General features: G+C 37.5%; 1 long non-coding RNA gene across 6 annotated transcripts in view; it reads right to left on the bottom strand.

Annotated features, from left to right (window-relative positions):
- Nucleotides 1–19,804, bottom strand: part of LOC126493742 (uncharacterized) — a 217,358-nt gene that overhangs the window by 62,793 nt on the left and 134,761 nt on the right. For 3 of the 6 annotated variants that reach the window (XR_007589873.1, XR_007589875.1, XR_007589870.1), the window contains 2 exons: nucleotides 18,401–18,490; nucleotides 18,080–18,194 (listed from right to left, as the gene is read on the bottom strand). The exons of 2 other annotated variants lie outside the window; for them this stretch is intronic. This is a non-coding gene — a long non-coding RNA (uncharacterized lncRNA). Of the gene's footprint in view, nucleotides 1–406; nucleotides 460–16,593; nucleotides 16,674–18,079; nucleotides 18,195–18,400; nucleotides 18,491–19,804 lie in introns of all 6 variants that reach the window. One more of the 6 variants, XR_007589872.1, reaches the window with a different exon arrangement.

The raw sequence follows: 19,804 nt of genomic DNA on the forward strand, positions 1-19,804 counted from the left end.
TATCAAGCAAGAATTACAGTTAAAACATTTATATCTATTTTATTTTTATAATCACTAAGGAACTATATAATTATAACTATAACTTGAATTCTTAAACTTTATCAAAGACTCCAGATGAATATAACGTTTACTAAGTAAACAGGAAGTACATTATAAGCAACTTCAAAACCTCTAAAATTGATAGAGACATCTTGCTGCCTAGACAGTTACCCAAGGTTCTTCTGTACTGCTTGGGCATCCATCTTTAGCCTAGAGGCCCTTAGTATCCAGCAAACTTTTCCACAAAACAATAAATTTCAAAGACAGTTCCACCTATACTGGCAGTTTGTTAGTCACATTTTTCTGTGTCCTGCAGAATGTCTAGCAGACTCTTTCATAAAGCAGGAACCATGAAGGACGGTCTCACCTTTAGGTAATTTCAGCAGTCATTTCTTGCTAGTTCGTGTATGTTAAGTTCATCTAAAAGTCCAGGAAGAACAGTTTCTTGAGCAAATGGGTAGCAAACTCCATAAGTAGTCACTTCAATGTCCACCTTCCTTTTGATGTAATTCATACTGCCAGTAGATGTGTCCTACTGTCATTAAAAGTCCTAAGTTCTTAAAACATTTTAAATGCCATATACTCTAGTCTTTCAAAGGTTTGAAGAATGCCTATCTAACTGAATTAAATCTCTGTATATCTAGAAATCCTAGCTAACATGACTACAAGATTGACTATTATAGATGATTATCTTAATCTGAATTTATTAATTATGTTTTATATTTTTAAATACGTTGCACAAACACAATACCTTAAACAAGAACAGAAATATATATGTAGTTCTTATTAAATTATATTAATATATAATATATATTAGTTTATTAAAATGCTAAACCCTACTTATGAACTTATATGGTGCCATTACTGGGGAAATACAGCACTGCCTGATTTCCCTGCCCAGTCCTACATGGTGGAGGAGGTCCATTGACTGCCTCTGAGCTACACACACCCAGTTCCAAGTATTTAGTGGATCTATGTTGTGTCATTAAGCAGGTTGTAGCACTCTGCTCACAAACCCCATCAAATGCTTCATAGCCAGACCTTGTTAGAGTTTGTACTTGGAGCACGGCCCAAAAGGCCACCATTTCAAAATGACATGTCTTTTCTTCTGCTATCACTGAATCAGGAAGTCCTCTCTTAAAGGGTCTGCAGCACTATGCAAGTAAAACGCTAGGTACCAATAAACCATACCTAACTTTATTCTTTTGTGTCTAAATTATTTTTTAAACTTTCCCAGGTTTTACATAAATGCAGTCAAACAGGTTGTCATACCAATTTGTGGTAAGAAGCTGCCTGTTTGATTCCCAGCTTTTCAGCCTAAAAATAATCACACAGAAACTTTATTATTTAAATCACTGCTTGGCCCATAGCTCTAGCTTCTTATTGGCTAACATTTACATCTTAATTTAACCCATTGCCATTAATTTGTGCATCACCATTAGGTCGTGGTCTAACAGCAAAGTTTCAGTGTGTTTGTTTCTGGCAGCAGCTCCATGGCTTCTCTCTAACTCAGCCCCCTTTTTCCCAGCATTCAGTTTATTGTTCCCCACCTAGATATGTTCTACCTTAACAGTCCAAGCCAATTTCTTTATTAACCAATGGTATTCGCAGGATACTGAGGGGAATCCCACAGCATTTGTGGTTTTGTGGCATATATGTTTGCATGAACATATGTGTCTTTGCATCTGTGTGCTTCTTCTCCTTTACTTTGGCTATTATTATTATATTTGCTTCTTTTGTGCGATTTGGATGTTTTTATTTTTTATTACTATTGATATTATTATTATTGATATTTTACTATTATTATCATTGCTATTATTATTAAATGCCTGAGTATATTCAGTTGAGAGAAAGGAAGAAAGAGAGAGAGAGAGAGAGAGAGAGAGAGAGAGAGAGAGAGAGAGAGAGAGAAACAGACAGAGTATAGATTTGGACAAGTGGGAATGTGAGAAAGGAGTAGGAGGACAGGAAACAGAAAACCATAGTAATTATATATTGTGTGGAACAAAAAACTATCTTCAATGAAAAGACTGCATGCAAATAAAACATATTGTCAGCAAATGTTTCAGCTATGAGCTCTCAGAGTTTCAGTTTGCCAAATAAGAAATGTACTTGAAGAAAATTATTCACACAGTAGGTCCATGAAGGGAGTGTAAGAAGCAGCAGGTCCATTGTCATGGTTAGATACCAAAGGCTGAGATGAATGACATGCATTGCAGATAAAGACAAACTCCAAAGCTGAATGAGAATGATGCATCTTAAAGGGGATGCTGCTGCTTAGGAAGCAGGAACACACTTCCTGCACAGGAAAAAGGAGCAGGTAACTCAGGCTGCATGTGAGAAATTTTAGCAAGTACCTGCCTATGCTGGATTTCAAAGAACTCTCTCTTCTGGCAGGTTTCAGGAGCAATCCTCCTTCACTGACTAGTAGGTTATAGTCAGGTCCTGGCTAGAACCAGGAACCAGCTGTGAGCTGGTCTCCAGCCAGGAGCCTGACTGACAAAAACCCTTTGTGTAAAGACAAATATTATCTCTGGTTGCCTCTGATTGGCTGAGTGTGTGCAATCATCTAGAGAATAGATTTGGACCAATCAAGAGGCAGATCTCAAAGGTAGCAATGGAAATCAAGGGCCTGCTGTAACTGGAGATTTCATTCTGAGCTGCTATTTCATGTCTCTCTCCCCCTCCCTGTTGTTACCACAGAAACAGGAACCTGAAACTAGAAAGACAGAAAAAATGTAATTTAACATGAAATCTGGCTCCAAGTAACAACAAAGGAAAACAATCAGTGTTTCCTGGAGCATGAGCATGTACCTGGCTCCTTGGGAATAGATCCTGGCTTCCTATAAGAAGGCCTGCATTTCTGTATGAGCCCTTCTCAATGTGATTCTGGGCAGCCAAGTGCAGGTTGCTGCTGAATATTTGCTATCTTCCTACGTCAGTTTTCATAACTGCTGTGAATGTACACATGAGCCATCACACGGAATTGGGACTATTAGATTGACCTACAAAAGATGATTAGATTAAAGAAAAAAAAATGGGAGTTCTACCCCTGGTCAAGCAATATACCCTATGAGCATGGAAGGTCTTGAACTTTCAATGGTCAAGAAATAATTTAAGATGAATTACAAAAAGAAAACTTTAAAAAAATTTTCTGCATGTTTGTGTGTGTTTACATATGTGTGTGTCTAGATGTGTGTGTGTGTGTGTCCACATGCAATTATGAAGTGATGAATGAGCTCAGAGTGCAGAAAGGAAACATACAGAAGTGAACTCAACTGTTTTCTCTGATACCTTCATTTCTTTAGAATGTCTTATTCAATAGAAGTATATTATTATTTTGTGTTTCTGAATCCCACCATCCATAACATAATTTTAAATCCTTCCCTACATCCAACATCACTATTGTGTCATAACTTAAAAAACTCTATTTTCTTTGTGTGTATGTATTTGTGTGTGTATCTGTTTCTGTATCTGTGAGTGCTTATACTTATGTGTGTGTATGCATTTGTGTATGCTAAAGTGTGACTGCTTTCTTATTCTTATTTTTGTGATTATAATTTAATTACAACATATAATCCTCCCCAACTTCAATCCCTGAGCACTACACAGAGACTTCCCTTGTTCTTCTTCTCTTACTACCACTGGGGATGCTAATGAGCCTGGAAGTCAGGTGTCTCTCAGGCGGTCCTTTGTTCACTCTTCATATCCACCTTTCTCTCGCTCACTCCCCTTTCTTTTGCTCAGACACTCTCCAAATGTACGGCCTTCTCCATGCAAATATACCATGTATCTAACACTTCCAAAAATTCTGGGACATGGTAACTCATGGGCACTAATTTGGATACAGCCTGCTTATGTCTTGAGGAAGCTCGAGTCTCATCTTAGAACTTGCACTGATAATTGCACTGGGAAGTTTCCATGAGCTCTGTGGTTTTCAGACTCCTGAAACATGCAGACACCCCTACTATCTACCAAACACATTTTGGATATAAAATAACCCTGTGATAGGATAGTTTTTTGACCCCTGGTTTTACCTTGATTCTGTTACTATCATGTATTCTGTTACACATTTTGACCTTTCCAGAAGATAATTTAAAAGAAAAAATAAAATCCTTCTGACAGCTTTCCAGATCTCAGCCTCAATTTATTCTACTATACAATGAACAATATCCAGGGCTGAGCTGAATTTTAGACTTTCTATTTTAATACTTAAACTGATGTAGATTATTTCATATGATGGAATGGGAAAGATTCTTCCCCTTTGTAATTAACAACTCTTCTTAATGCTTGCCATCCCTCACTATTCAGTTCACTTTTGCTACCATGACCAAAGCCTGAACTTTATTAACTCCCTTTTCACTTCTCCCAAGGGTCTTTTACGGCACATGGGGAGTAAGGAATGAAAATAAGATACTGTCTCAGATTAAAAACCTTTCTCAAAATGACAAAGAATGGCTGTAGGAACATAGAAATAGGAACTGCAAAATGTAAACTGGGCAGTCACTCCTACTTCTCTACTGCTGCTGAGACACAAGAATACCCAGTAGCCATGCCATCCAGTGTGTTCAGGATCCTACCTCAGAAAACACACAGAAAGAAAGGTGAAAAGGCACATTTTTCAAAGCAATACAAGTGATTGGTTTGGTTTTTCAATGTTTTTATATATGAGCAAATTTTCTTGTTTTCATGAATTGTAAGGGAATTTGGAGCTAGACATACACTAGGTTCTGCCATTCCTAATGGGTCTCTTAGCCTGCTGGCCATTACTGGGAAGAATAGTCTTTATGTTTTTAAGAATTCTTTGCCTTCTACTTAATGTCTGCCATGATTTCTGCTCAAAAGTCCAAATATCCTTTCTTTCATTTTTCCCCTTGCTGAGCACTGGGTTCAGGCTTGCAGAGATTTAGATATCTTTTGGATGTATAAAATATTATAAAAGTGTCATGTGCTGTTTTACTTCACTGAGAAACTAGTTCTGGAGATAAGATGTAGCTGGTCCATCTCAGCCCAGAGAGATTTTGTCTCAAAATTTACTTCAGCATCTCTCTCCTAGGTCATGAAGGTCCTGTGACAGGGTGAACAAAGGACCAGTTAAAAAAATCAACAATATGTGCTTGAGGACTGTTATTTGGTAAACTATTTCAAACATCTATATGTCACTAGTAGTTATCTTGCTGTATATAGGTGTCTATTAAAAAAAGCAAACTGGATACTTGTACATGGAAAGGATGAAAGGAACCTCCATTAAAATCTCTCAGAAATGAGGTGAACATCCAAACATCCTAGGCTCCCACAAAGCCAGTATGTGCAGTAGGATCAAAACCCATTGCCATTGTTCTTGACTTCTCAGCAGTCCTCATTGTCCCCTATGTTCAGCGAGTCCGGTTTTATCCCAGGCTTTTTCAGACCCAGGCCAGCTGGCCTTGGTGAGTTCCCTAAAGGACATCCCCATTGTCTCAGTGTGTGGGTGCACCCCTCGGGGTCCCGAGTTCCTTGCTCGTGCTCTCTCTCCTTCTGTTCCTGATTGGAAGGATGTGGGAGGTCCTTGGACTTCCCACAGGGCAGGGAACTGGTCTGCTCTTCAGGCTGTTGAGAGGGGGGGAGTTGATTGGGGGAAGGGGAGGGATATGGGAGGCGGTGGCTGGGAACAAACAGAAATCTTTAAGAAAGAAAGAAAGAAAGAAAGAGAGAGAGAGAGAGAGAGAGAGAAAGAAAGAAAGAAAGAAAGAAAGAAAGAAAGAAAGAAAGAAAGAAAGAAAGAAAAATAAATAAAAAAGTCTCTCAGAAATGAATCCAGCTTCTAAGTTTTTAACAGGGCTATCTTAGGTAAATTCTGTTCGACGATTTAAACATAAATTTGATTATGATTATGATTATGATGAACACAGTAAGCAAACTTAAAACACACACACAAAAAAATCTTTCTATATGCCTCGGAAGTCATAAAGACTAACTTGCTTTCTACAAGATTTACCTGGAAACTCACAAGCCTTAATGGTGTGGCATTAAGAATACAGGCAATATTAATTCATTACATTATTCTATGTATGCATTTGGGATTTAACCTTTCTAATTTATTTATCATTATTTATTTATTTATTTTGCATAGGAGTGACAGCTTTCGATCCCTCCTCTCTTCCCATTTCCCCCCACTTCTTTCTACCCACTTTCCCATCCTCTCCTTCTCAATCTCCATTCAGAATGGGCCAGGCCTCCCATGGGAGTAAACAAATTATAGTATATCAAGTTGAAGTAGGACCAAGTCTCCCCCCCCCCACTTGAATCAAGGCTGGACAAGGCATCCCATCCCATAGAATTGATTCCAAAGAGCCAGTTCATGCATCAGGGGCAGGTCCTGTAGATCTGTTTTTATTATGGTGATATTGTACAATATCTTTTAAACTAAAAAAAAATTCCTTATTTGTAACTCTAGCTGTGCTTGCTTAAAATAATTACAACTGAACCTATTAATATACCTTCAAAAAGAATAAGGATAGATAGAGCCATTCAACCTTTTCCTATTGTTCAGTGACTCCTCATAAGTAGTGATACGAAACAGGACCCTCATAATATGAGACTTCAATGTATTCTGTGAAATCTGGGATGTAGGGGTTAAAACATGAAAAATGGGGGGGGTCCACCTATGTAACAAATAAAAAGGTATTATGCTTTTATGTATACTGAATGAAGGCCCCACATATTGTTTAATACTTCCCTTACAGAAAGTGTTTTACAATTAATAGGAAAATTTTTATTATTGCTGGTTTCATTATATTTATATATTTAATAAGGAAAACATATATTAAAATGACTAAATAAAATTATACGTATTTAGCTCTCTGATTCTTCCTCTTTTTCTAGTTTTTTTTTCTATAAAATGTCCCTCAATTTAATATCACAAATACCTTTAAAGCACTTGTTGAAATATAACCTTTCTTTTTCTTTTGACTTGGAAGTTTGTTGATTTCAGGGCTTAAAAACTTTAAAATTACAAGCACAGTAAGAGTAAAATTAGCTTACACCTTAGAGTTAAATAATTGGTTAATGGTAAAAATGCCTATATACAGATAGTCTTAATTAAATATTCCATCCACTATATGTAATTTGCATTGTACTCGTGTATAGAAAAATAAATATAAAGAATAGGTAGATATAAGAAAGCCTTTTAAGTAAAGGTAAAATATAAATAATTTTATTTTAATTGAAAAAATTTTAAAGCATTTTGGTTAAGAATGGATTTATGTACAACCACAAAATCTCTTCTATTTTCCCTTTGCAGGGAGATCACAGTGTCCTGCTTGGGCTTTCCTTGTTACCTAGCATCTCTGTGTCTGTGACTTGAAAAATAGTTATCCTTTAAATTACAACTAATATCTCCTTACTAGTAAGTATATATCATGTTTGTCTTTCTGTATCTGGGTTAATTCACTCAGGATTTTTTTTTCTAGTTCCATCCATTTTTCTTCCGATTTCTTTGTGTCATTATTTTTAACAGATGAGTAATACACCATTATGTAAATGTACCACATTTTGGGAGGGGTAGAAACATGAAGATTCAGAATGGGAAGGGGTAGTACTGAATGAACTGAATGGAAAGGGGCATTCTGGGGTGAGGAAGAAACCTGGTACAAGGGAAACTCACAACATCCTACCCAGATGACCCCAGCTAAGACTCCTAACAGTTGTGAATACTTAGCCTGAATTAGTCATCTTTTGAGACTGGGCAAGACATCCAGTGAAAGGATTGTATCAACAACCCAGGGACATAAACTTCAACAGACAGCTCTGCTTATGGGATGTACTGAGGTAAGAGTGGTACAGAAATTGTGGGAGTGGCCAACCAATGACTGGTCCACACTAATACCCATGCCACAAGATTGAATCCAAACCTAACATTGCCTGCAATTCCAGGATGCAAAAGCTCAATGGCCCAGGGGCCTAGAATAGAACAAAATACAACAGTAGCATAAAATCTACGTTAGTGTAATATTGCCTATCACCATTCTGCTATTCTCATTGGTCATACTCAATATACTCAATAGTCATAAAAGTGCCTTCCTGCTGCAACTGGTAGAAACACATGCAGAGACACACAGTCAAACATTAGGTTGAGCTATGTGAATTCTGCAGAAGAAAGGCAGGAAGGATTATAGGAGTCAATGGGTTCAAGGGAACCAAAAGAAAGCCCACAGAATCCATTAACCTGAGCTCAGAGGAGATTACAACACTTTAGCTGACCAACAGGGAACTTTCATTGGATGACCTAGGCACTCTGCATATATGTGATACTTTGTAGCTTGGTCTTCTTCTGAGACTCACAACAATGGAAGCAGCAGCTGTCCCTGACTCCTTTACTTACTTCTGGGACTCCACTCCTCATAGTGTGTTGCTTTATACAGTCTTACTATTGGACTAGTAGCAAGTTGCTTAGTCTTAGTAAAACGTGCCTTACAAAGCTATGGTTGGTCTGACACTGTAGAGAAAAGCAATAGGAGTTGGAAGTCCTTAGTTTCCTGCTCATTCTTATCCTGTGTTGAGGGTAACATGAAATTTACCCTGGTGGGGCTATGACCTAACAGGGAGGTTACTAGTTAAATTTTGGAACATCTGGCTGAAAAAATAGATTTTCAAATATTTTATAATAATTTTGGAAATTATCTAACATTAAGTAAACTATAATTTTGCTTTAAACTTCTTTTGAATTACTTGCTCTAAGTTTAACTTTAACATATGCCTACCTGACATACATAGAGAGAGTAGGCAGAGTCACAGAGATGCCCTGTAGCTGCTAAAGGAGAAAAATGAAGGAACTTAAGTAGTAGTTGTGTTGATGCACAGGTTAATACAAATGGGTTAATTTAAGATATAAGAGATAAATAGGAATATGCCTGCCTGAGTTATTGTTCAAACAGTGTTGTAATTAATATAGTTTCTATGTCATTACTTGGGTCTGGGTGGGCAGAAAACAAACAAGCAGATTTCAGTTACAAAATGGCACCCACAGTCTGGGACATGGATTCACAAAAGACCTAAAAATGCTTTTAATAATTCAAGAAATAAAGAATGGCTTTATACACACAAAAATTGTAAGCAAATGCAGTTTTTTGGTAGCCACAAGTTTTTACAGATAGACTCATTTTTGGCCACAAGTAGAGGCACAGCTTCTTTAAAAGATAGCATCCTGGTTCATACTGGTAGCACAAAAATATTTCAGGAGGTTTGGAGCACTTAAAAGGGTTTGTGAGTAGAGAGCTACAAGTTGATTAATGACAACATAAACCCTCTGCATTCCTGGAGCATGGGAAGGTAGCATGGCATACAGAGGTGATGAACAACCTCCACCATATTGTACAGGTCAGAGACAATGAGCAAAGCCACAGAGTTATTCCTACCCATATCTGATTAGCACTTAAAAAGAACCTCCCTTGTTCAGAAAATGATTACAGATGCACAATAAGACAGATTCAGAAAAAAAGATCTCTGAATGGGTCATTTTGTTGAATAAATGTACAGGGGCTTAAGAGAGAAAGAATAGAGTATATGTGGTGTGGGAGGTCCTTCTGTATATGTGTTTTTTTTTTAATTGGCTAATGGAAAAAGTAACTGCCATGGCCTGTGATAGAATAGAGTGGATAAAACTAAACTGAATGGTGGGAGACAGAAGGAGTCAGAAGATGCCATGTAGCCACCTCTGGGAAGAGACGAGCTGGAACCTTGCTTGTAAGCCACAGCCATGTGGCACTATACAGATTAATAGAAATGGGTTAAATTAAGATGTGAATAAGAAGCTAGATGTAAAAAACAATGACTTCTCGAATTTTGCATGCAAATGGATGGAAATAGAAAACACTATCCTGAGTGAGGTAACCCAGACCCAAAAAGATGAACATGGGATGTACTCACTCATAATTGGTTTCTAGCCATAAATAAAGGCCACAGAGTGTTTACCTGGTGAACCTAAAGAAGCTAAATAAGAAGGTGAACCCAAGGAAAATCATATAGTTATCCTCTTGGCTATGGGAAGTAGACAAAATTGCCGGGGAGAAAATTGGGATCTTGGGGGTGGGGTGGGTTGGGGATAAGGGGGGACGGGGAGAGAAAAGTGAGAAGGGGAGGATTGGGGGAACTTGGGGAAACAGGAAGATTGGGATAAAGGAAGGTTGGATAGGGGAGCAGGGAAGCACATATCTTAGTTAAGGGAGCCACCTTAGTGTTGGCAAGAGACTTGAACCTAGAGTGGCTCCCAGGAGCCCAAGGCGATGTCCCCAGTTAGTCCCTTGGGAAGCTGAGGATAGGGAACCTGAAATGACCCTATCCTATAGCAATACTGACGAATATCTTTCATATCACCATAGAACCTTCATCTGGTGATGGATGGAGATAGAGACAGAGACCCACACTGGAGCACTGGACTGAGCTCCCAAGGTCCCAATGAGGAGCAGATGGAGGGAGAACACGAGCAAGGATGTCAGGACCACGAGGGGTGCACCCACCCACTGAGACAGTGGGGCTGATCTATTGGGAGCTCACCAAGGCCAGCTGGACTGTGACTGAAAAAGCATGGGATAAAACCGGACTCTCTGATCATGGCGAACAATGAGGGCTGATGAGAAGCCAAGGACAATGGCACGGGGTTTTGATCCTACTTCATGTTCCGGCTTGGTGGGAGCCTAGCCAGTTTGGATGTTCACCTTCCTAGACATGGACGGAGAGGGGAGGACCTTGGACTTTCCACAGGGAAGAGAACCCTGACTGCTCTTTGGACTGGAGAGGGAGGTGGAGAGGAGTGGGGAGAGAGGGAAAAGGGTAGGAGGAGGGGGAGGGAAATGGGAGGCTGGGAGAAGGCGGAAACTTTTTTTTTCCTTTTCTCAATAAAAAAAATAAAATAAAAAAGAAGCTAGATGTAATGGACCAAGTGGTAAATTGATTAATACAGTTTCTATGTGGTTATTTTTGGAGTGTGGGCAGCCAGGGACAAGCAAGTGACCTTCTTACAACAGATTGGTGCTCCAACGTGTGCTAGCTAAATCCACATAAAAACTGAGAGGGCTCGGAAAGAAATTCTAGACACTATGAACCAAGCCTAGCTGAATTTTTTTTTTCCGGATTGGCTTTGCTTGCTGAAGGCATACTGCAGTTCCTTTAAGAATGACCTTCCTGATTAAGCAGTAGTAGCAAAGAAAAAAAAAAAGTGGTTTCAAAAAGGCAGCACAAACCACTCTGGCACTTTCAGGAAGCTGAGCATTGAAATGGTGTTTGTGGGCCTATGTGCTTGTGTACCTACTAGGGGTCAGGAGGAGAGTAGCTGAGACCATGCTAATGGCTCAGCGATTGCCACCTGGGCAGGCAGCAGAATCAGGTCTACTAAGCTTGCATAAGGAGAAAAGCATGAAAGATTCCTGCTGCCATACACAGAGATATTACCAGGCGATGTAGTGCACTGCATGGTAGATTTAGCTATTACTCAGATAAAAACGGCTCATGTGCTGCTCATTCCTTTTCAGAGTTAAAGTGGTGAGCACAGCTCCTACCTGGTGGTCCCAGAGTTGGTGGTAATGGTAATTCCACCATTTTCAAAGGTGGAGAGAGAAGCAGCCTGAACCCAGGGCCGCTTTGACCAAGCTGCTTAAAATTTGAAATCGATAGGTCAAAAAAAAAAAGATTATAGATATACAATAAGGCAGATTCAGACATAAAAGAACTCTAAACAAGTCACAGTGTCAGCGATGAAAGGAGACAGAGACAGAGACCCACTTTGGAGCACCGGACTAAAATCCCAAGGTCCAAATCATGAGCAGAAGGAGAGAGAGCATGAGCAAGGAACTCAGGACCGCGAGGGGTGCACCCACACACTGAGACAATGGAGATGTTCTATAGGGAACTCACCAAGGCCAGCTGGCCTAGATCTGAAAAAGCATGGGATAAAACCGGACTCTCTGAATATAGCAGACAAAGAGGACTACTGAGAACTCAAGAACAATGGCACTGGGTTTTGATCCTACAGCACGTACTGGCTTTGTGGGAGCCTAGGCAGTTTGGATGCTCACCTTCCTAGACCTGGATGGAGGTGGGTGGTCCTTGGACTTCCCACAGGGCAGGGAACCCTGAATGCTCTTTGGGCTGAAAAGGGAGGGAGACTTGAAAGGGGGAGGGGGAGGGAAGTGGGAGGTGGTGGTGGGGAGGAGGCAGAAATCTTAAATAAATAAATAAATAAATAAATGAAACTGACAGTCATAGATAAAAAGAGTAAAGATAATAAAACAATTATTAAACTTGTAGAAAAAGTAATAAAGTAAAATAAACACGTAAATATGAAATATAAACAGAGAGTTTGGATTATTTATACTGCTGTTTTTGTTTGAATTTTTTTTTGCCTGTGAGGAGCTAAGTAACCAAAATATATACTTTAAAGGTACCTTGTCTTCACAATGTGGATCTAAATATATGTGGCTTTGGAAAACAATTTCTTCTTTTGTTTCCACAGAAGATACGTGCCTATAGAATCTTCCAGACTAATGTCATTTTAGGACCAAGAAAAAATGCTTTGCCCAATAAAAAAGAAGCAGATTGGAAAGAATGATGCCAAAATTCCCTAATATTGTTTATAGATGTTTGTTTATATTTAAATGGGGATACACTAAAGAGATTTGCATTGGTATGGATCTTGGTTTATTGACATAAATTTAAGGTCATTTTTGTTATATGTATATTTCTGCTCTTGATTAAGGTATCATGTTTGTGAAGCTCATTTAAAAATGTAAAAAAATAATAAATAAATGTTAATAGCTAATCATCTATAACAGTCAAGCTTGAATTCATGTTAGTTAGGTTTTCTGATGTACAGAGATGGATAGGCATTATTGAAACTTTTCAAAGACTATAGAAAATGGCATTTAAAGTGTTTTAAGAACTGAGTACTTTTCATGACCATGAGACACATCTGCTCCTAGCAGCACAAACCTAATTCAAAAGATTATAGTCATTGAAGCATGGTCTTCTTGTGAGACTCATAACAATAGAAGCAGCTGCTGTCTGTGACTTCTTTAAGGGCTTCTGGGACACAAATCCATACTGTGTTGCCGTGTCCAATCTTAATACAAGGCAAGTTGCTTAGTCTTTCTACAACATGAGGAGCTCTGTTTTATCTGTCCTGCAATGCTGGAGTTGGCCAGACACTGGAGACAGGAGCATCAGAAGTCAGGAAGTTCTTAAGTCCCTATTTATCCTTACCCTGTAATGAGGTAAACAAGAAATTTTTGGGGGGTACGGTTGTGACCTAACAAAGAGAGAGGCTCTTAGTTAAGTTTTGAAATGTTTTGCTATGAAAATGCATTTTTCAAATATTTGAAAATTATTTTACACTAGTAAACTTTAATTTTGCTTTAAAATTATTTTTAATTACTTGCTCTAAGTTTAATTTCTACATATGTCTACTTGATATATATAGGGAGTGTAGTCAGAGTCAGAGTGATGCCCTGTAGCTGCTGAAAGGGAAGAATGCAGAAACTTTACTAGAAGGCCACAGATTGTATTGATGCAAATATTAATACAAATGGGTTAATTTAAGATACAAGAGCTGACTAGGAAAATGCCTGACTGAGTCATTGTCTAAACAGTGTTCTAATTAATATAGTTTCTGTGTGATTATTTTGGTCTGAGTGGGAAGAAAAGAAACAAGCAGTTTCCAGTTACCAAATGGCACCCATAGTCTGGAACATGGATCTACACATGACCTTCAAAAGCTTTAGAAATCTCATGAAAATGAGGGTTTCAAACCCATAAAATATGCAGCCAAGTGTGGTTTCTTGGTAGAAGCATATCTTTTCCAGATAGCCTTTGCTTCCTAGCCACAAGCAGAGGCATGGCTTCTCTTCTTTAAGAGATAGCTTCCTGGTTCATGCCGGCAGCACAAAAAGTTTCAGGAGGTCCTACTATGGAACACTTAAATTGGTTTTGTGAGTAGACTGCTATAAGGTGATTAATGGCAACACACATCCTTTGCAATCCTGGAGCTAGGGCAGGTAGCATGGCTCACAGAGGTGGTGAACATACCTCCACCATGTTGGATGGGGCAGAGCAACAGGCAAAGCCACATAGTTAGTCCTAAGCATTCCTGCTTAGCATTAAAAAAAAAAAAACTCCCCTGGTCAGAAAATGATTACAGATACACAATGAAACAGATTCAGACAGCAAAATAACTCTGAATAGGTCACGTTGTTAGATAAACGGACATGGGTTTAAGAGAGAGAAGAAAGAGTACATGTGGTGTGGAAGGTCCTTCTTTATATGTGTTGCTTTCATTGGCTAGTGAAAAAAAAAATAACTGACTTGGAGAGTGATAGAGTAGGTGGGGAAAACTAAACTGAATGCTGGGAGAAAGAATAAGTTAGGAGATTATATGTAACCTCCACCAGGAACAGATGAGCTGTAATCTTGCCACATCCACATGATGATATACAGATTAAATAGAAATGGGTTAATATAAAATGTAAGAGTTAACTACATCTTAATAAGAAACTAGATCTAATGGATGAAGCAGTGAATTAATAAGACAGGTTTTTTTGTGGTTATTTTGAGAGTATGGCCAATGAGGAAAAAACAAGTGCCCTTCCTACAACTGATTGATGCTCCAACTTGTGCTAGCTAAATCCACATTACCTGACAGGGCTTGCAAAGGAATTTTAGACAGTAAAAATTAAAGTTTAGCTGCATTTTTTTTCTGAATGGGCTCTGCTTGATGGCAGCATGCTGCAGCTCTTTTAAGAAAGGTCTTCCTAATTCAGCAATAGTAGCAAAGGGGAAAAAAAAGCATGGTTTCAAAATGGCAACACAAACTGCTCTGTCTCTTTCAGGTAGCTGAGCACTGGAATGGCGTTTGTGGGCCCGGATACTTGTGTGCCCACATGGGATCTTGAGGAAAGTAGCTGAGACCCTGCTAATGGCTCTGCAGTTCCTCCCTAGGTAGGCAGCAGAATGAGGTCTACTAGGCATGCACAAGCAGGAGAGCATGGCAGATTCCTGCCACCATACAGAGATATTACCAGGCCATGTAGTGTACTATATGGCATATTTAGCTATTACTCAGAAAAACGGGGGTTTTGTGCTTCATGTTCCTTCAGAGTTACAGTGGTGAGTCGAGCTCCTAGCTGGTGGTACCAGAGCTGGAGGTCATGGTACCTCTGCCATTTGGAAACGTTGAGAGAGGAGGAGCCAGCACAAACGGCTGCTGCAGTGAAACTGTGTACAATTTTAGAAGCTCTGTATGGCAGAAAAAGATTGCAGATACACAATAGGACATATTCATACATAAAAGAAGTCTAAATGATTCACAGTGTCAGATAAATGTGTGTAGGCTTGGGAGAGTGATGAAAAAAGTAAAGCGACAGGAAATGCAATATAAAAGAGTACAGACATTAATAGAGTCAAGTAGTAAAGATAATAAGATAAATATTAAACTTGTAGCAAAAGTACTAAGGTAAGAAAAATAAACCACCGAAAGATGGAATATAAACAGAGATCTGGTTTATGTATATTGTTGTGTTTTCTTTGAATTTTTTTGCCTGTGAAAGAGCTAAATATGGTCTATGGCCATACCACCCTGAACGCGCCCGATCTCATCTGATATCACACATTTTTTATACTCATCTGTTTATGATGTAAAATTTAAAGAAAATAAAGAAACTCTAAAGAAATATAAAATAAACTCAAAGCTTATTTAATGCTAGATAATATTTCAAACTGGTTATAAAAACTGAACACATGTGCTAGAAAGTGGTGGCGCACGCCTTTAATCCTAAAACTCTGGAGGCAGAGGCAGGCAGATCTCTGTAAGTTCGAGGCCAGCCTGGGCTACAAAAGCTAATTCCAAGACAGGCTCCAAAGCTGCAGGGAAAAACTGTCTTAAAAAACCCAAATAATTGAATACATGAATAAAATGGGTTAAATTTGAAAATAAACTTGGCCATCAAAAAGATCACCTGTACTCTTTATCTAGGATAAGAGGTACACCTGTCAGAATAAATCGTGCACTAGCCTCATTACAGGATTGGGATGCATTGAAAAATAAGATCTGTCAGAAGTCTGCTGTTCTTGTCTCTAGCTGTGTAGGCCTGACCAGCTCCAGCAATGTTGGCCAGAGAAATAGACCAGGAAACACTCCACCTTATCTACATGGAAGAAGAATTACTCTTCATTCATTCATTCTTCACATTGCAGGGTGTGAATCATACTGCAGCTAGAAGATTTTAGAGTTTGATCCCAAATTCTAAATATCTAAAACAACAGAAACAAATGTCAATTCCTCTGCTCTCAATATCTCCTAAACTGTCATTTACAAATGCTGTGACCCAGGAACACTTGTACAAAAGACTACATTCAACAAATTGAGTGTGGCACGGATGATAGTGCAGTTGGACATGATCTTTACCCTAAATTTCAATATTTCCTCAAATAACCAGGAAATTACAAAATAAAAGAAAGACAGAATTCAATCTAAACCATGAGTAATCGGCGATTCAAAATGAAATCAGGAAGTAAGTGGTTCTTTTATACCATAAACTCAGGGAAGGGGTCTCCTCCAGTGTCAACTTCTTGAGATGCAAAGAGGAAACATGGCTTGAATTGGAATCTTACTGAACAGCACAGTCAGAAGTTGTATGAGAAATAAATGATGGAAATAAAAGGACAAAATGTGGAAAAATAGATGTAAGTACTCTGAAATATATAAACCTATTTTAAGATTATTAATAATATGCATTTATTTTAAATATAGCAATTCATTGACTTTAGAAGCCAATAATTTTCAAAGCTATTTAGATACTAAAAGTATCTCAGCCACAGTGATGAAGATATATTACATTATGGTCTATGGTCAAATTCATTATGTTTCATAAGGAACTGCCACAAAATAGCCAACATTGGCACAATATTGAGTTAGAAGAGCAAAGAGAGGGAACTAGAATTTTTCACTCATATTTTAAACATAGGACAAATTAGTTATCATGAAGTCACTTGGATATGGTATATAGTTAAATATAGACTAGTGAAATGGAATCAGGTGCTACAAAATTAACACCTAAATACATTTGTGTGTATATATATATATGTGTGTGTATGTATATATATATATATGTATGTATGTATAAGTGTTCTGATATATGTGTAAAATTGTAGAGACAAGGTCAACAATGGAGATCCTCCTCCTTCCAATTTCAACTTATTTTCATTGACACAGATTCTGTCACATGGATCCTAGAGAATACCAGCCCTTTAGACTGGTATACCAATTGATATTATAATGGGATTGTGTGTGTGTGTGTGTGTGTGTGTGTGTGTGTTTAAAGTATCAGTGAATTTCAAAAACTTCTGATATTTGCAGATGACACAGTCCATTGCAATGCCATTGGGACAAGTGGGATACAATATGAAAATTAAGTTCCTCACTAAACAACACATAAAGTACATAGAAATTTCCCACATACCAATACATATCTGGTTATTAAACTTAGTGAATCTAGCAATTCATTATAAATTAATTATTGTAGCATTAATAAAAAATGGTAGTATGGAGGCAGAAATGACTTAAAAATATTACAATTAGCAAAAATATGTATTTTGTGGAATAATGACACAAAATATGGGACTTTCTGCGACAATAATTGCTAATGAGTTATGGTGTTGGGGAAGACCCAGAATAAGAAAAGGCAATGTGCAAATTCCATGTCTACATCACCACCTATCTCTTAAAACTCTTCAGTCTGCTAGCTCAGTGTTCCAGTATGATGTCTCTTATAAAAAAAAATAAATAAAAAGTGATACCAAGTAAGCCAGCAACTACTAAATAATAATAGTCAAAAATGAAGTAAAAAGTCAAAATCCAAAACAGGTCCTGACATATTTAAGTAAAAAAGAAAGGTAAATCAAGAGACTCAAATATTTTTAGACATCACATTGAATTAGTTAATTGGTTAGAATGTATAAAATATCACATGCAAGAAATGTAATTTTAAAGGAAAGGGAAAAACAAAACAAGACTTACAATACTACCAGCTAGGGGTGGTGAGTGAGTCTTCAGTGGAACCTTCTCAGAAGTTGGGGAGAAGCATTTCCTGAATGCCTGAGTCGGAGATTATCATGAGCAAGGTTGTAAGACCCTACATCAGGATCATAAAATAAACAGGAAAATGTTTAGGAATAAATATCGAGAAACTGTACACTTAAATAGAAAAATCATATTCATAGGACCAGTAAGTTCTACAAAAGATTTATAAAGTTCAAAATACCAGGCAAGTAGTTTCAATAGTATTATGACTGCAATATTCACAGGCAATATAGATATACATACAGTGGACATACAGACCTCCATTTATGCCGTTCTTTTCTTGCAATGTTCAACATTTTTCTAAAGTTTGTATAGAACCATAAGAAATCCAGTACTGATGAAACTGTCCTGAGAATAAGAACAATATAAGAGCATTTCACTCACACTTCCTGTTTTCAGATGTGCTGAGATATGACACAACACACACAAACACAGACACACGATTATAAATACAAACGTATCTGAGATAAACTAAGGGCTCAAAAATGTTCTTTACTGCTAATAATTTAACTCATCTTATAAATTGCCAAATGATATACTGGATACAAAATTTTCTTAATGTTTTGTCATAATTGGATAACATAGTAAAATGTGAGTTTTCGCTTATATAAACACATATAAGTGATTTTTGTATTTATTTATTTATTTAGCGATGTGTATGTTTGTGTGTATGTGTCTGTGTGTGTAAGAACAAACAAACAAACAAAAAAAGAAGCCGTGAATCTAAAAGTGAACAATGAAGGCTACCTGGGAAGATTTGAAAAGAATAAAAGGGGAAAAGAATGTAATTATAGTTTCAAAAGTTTTTAAATATACTTAAAGAAGCAGATCATATAATTTTATGAAGACACAAATATCAGATGTCTTAAAATTATTCTCTAAAGCTTTAGTAAAAGCAACACTTTTTAAGGTGTTCAGCCATAGATTTTATTGAGAAATAAATGTCTTCTATGCCCTCTCTCTGTGATAAATCTAACTTGATGTGTTCCCACAGTTACCTTCCCTAGCTGGAGAAATAAATATTTCCTAAGGGAAGAATAAGAGGAGGCCTGGTATCAATCAGCTAACAGAGAATATAGTTATGAAACGTGAGGTACACTGGTGCCATCTAGAGTTTCACATGAATTTAGACAAGAAAGTGTCAACAGCAATGCTCAAAAGACAAATCTTTTCTTTCATATGAGATAAAGCAAAGAATAAGGGAGAAAACCTACCTCATTCAGAAGATTTGAAAAAAAAATCTTTTTAACAAGGGAAGCACACTCACAATAGGTTTTGATTACTTAATGGTCAGACCTAAAAATATAAAAAAGTAACAGTAGACTGGCCAAACAGGGTGTATTTCGTTATTAAGAAATTTGTGTGTACATTGATACAATTATGCATATGAAGCATCAAGGGACTGTTTTTAAAGGACATGCATTTGAATGAGAGCAAGAAGGGATGCATAGGTGGGTATACAGAAAGAATGCATAAGGTTAAATTATATAATAATATTATAATTTCAAACGTTAAATAATTTTCAAAAATATATAAATAAGTGTTCCTTGACATACTTTTCTGCTATTTATCTTTCTCTAGTAAGACATGAAGAAAGGTTCATTCATCCAGGTAAGGGCATCAATAAAATTAAAAGAAAATTGTTTTTGAATTCTACTTTGT

The sequence above is a fragment of the Alexandromys fortis genome, unplaced genomic scaffold (genome assembly GCF_014885135.2).
Source record: "Alexandromys fortis isolate MF-2015 unplaced genomic scaffold, M_Fortis_MF-2015_v1.1 scaffold_332, whole genome shotgun sequence".
Taxonomy (NCBI): Eukaryota; Metazoa; Chordata; class Mammalia; order Rodentia; family Cricetidae; genus Alexandromys; species Alexandromys fortis.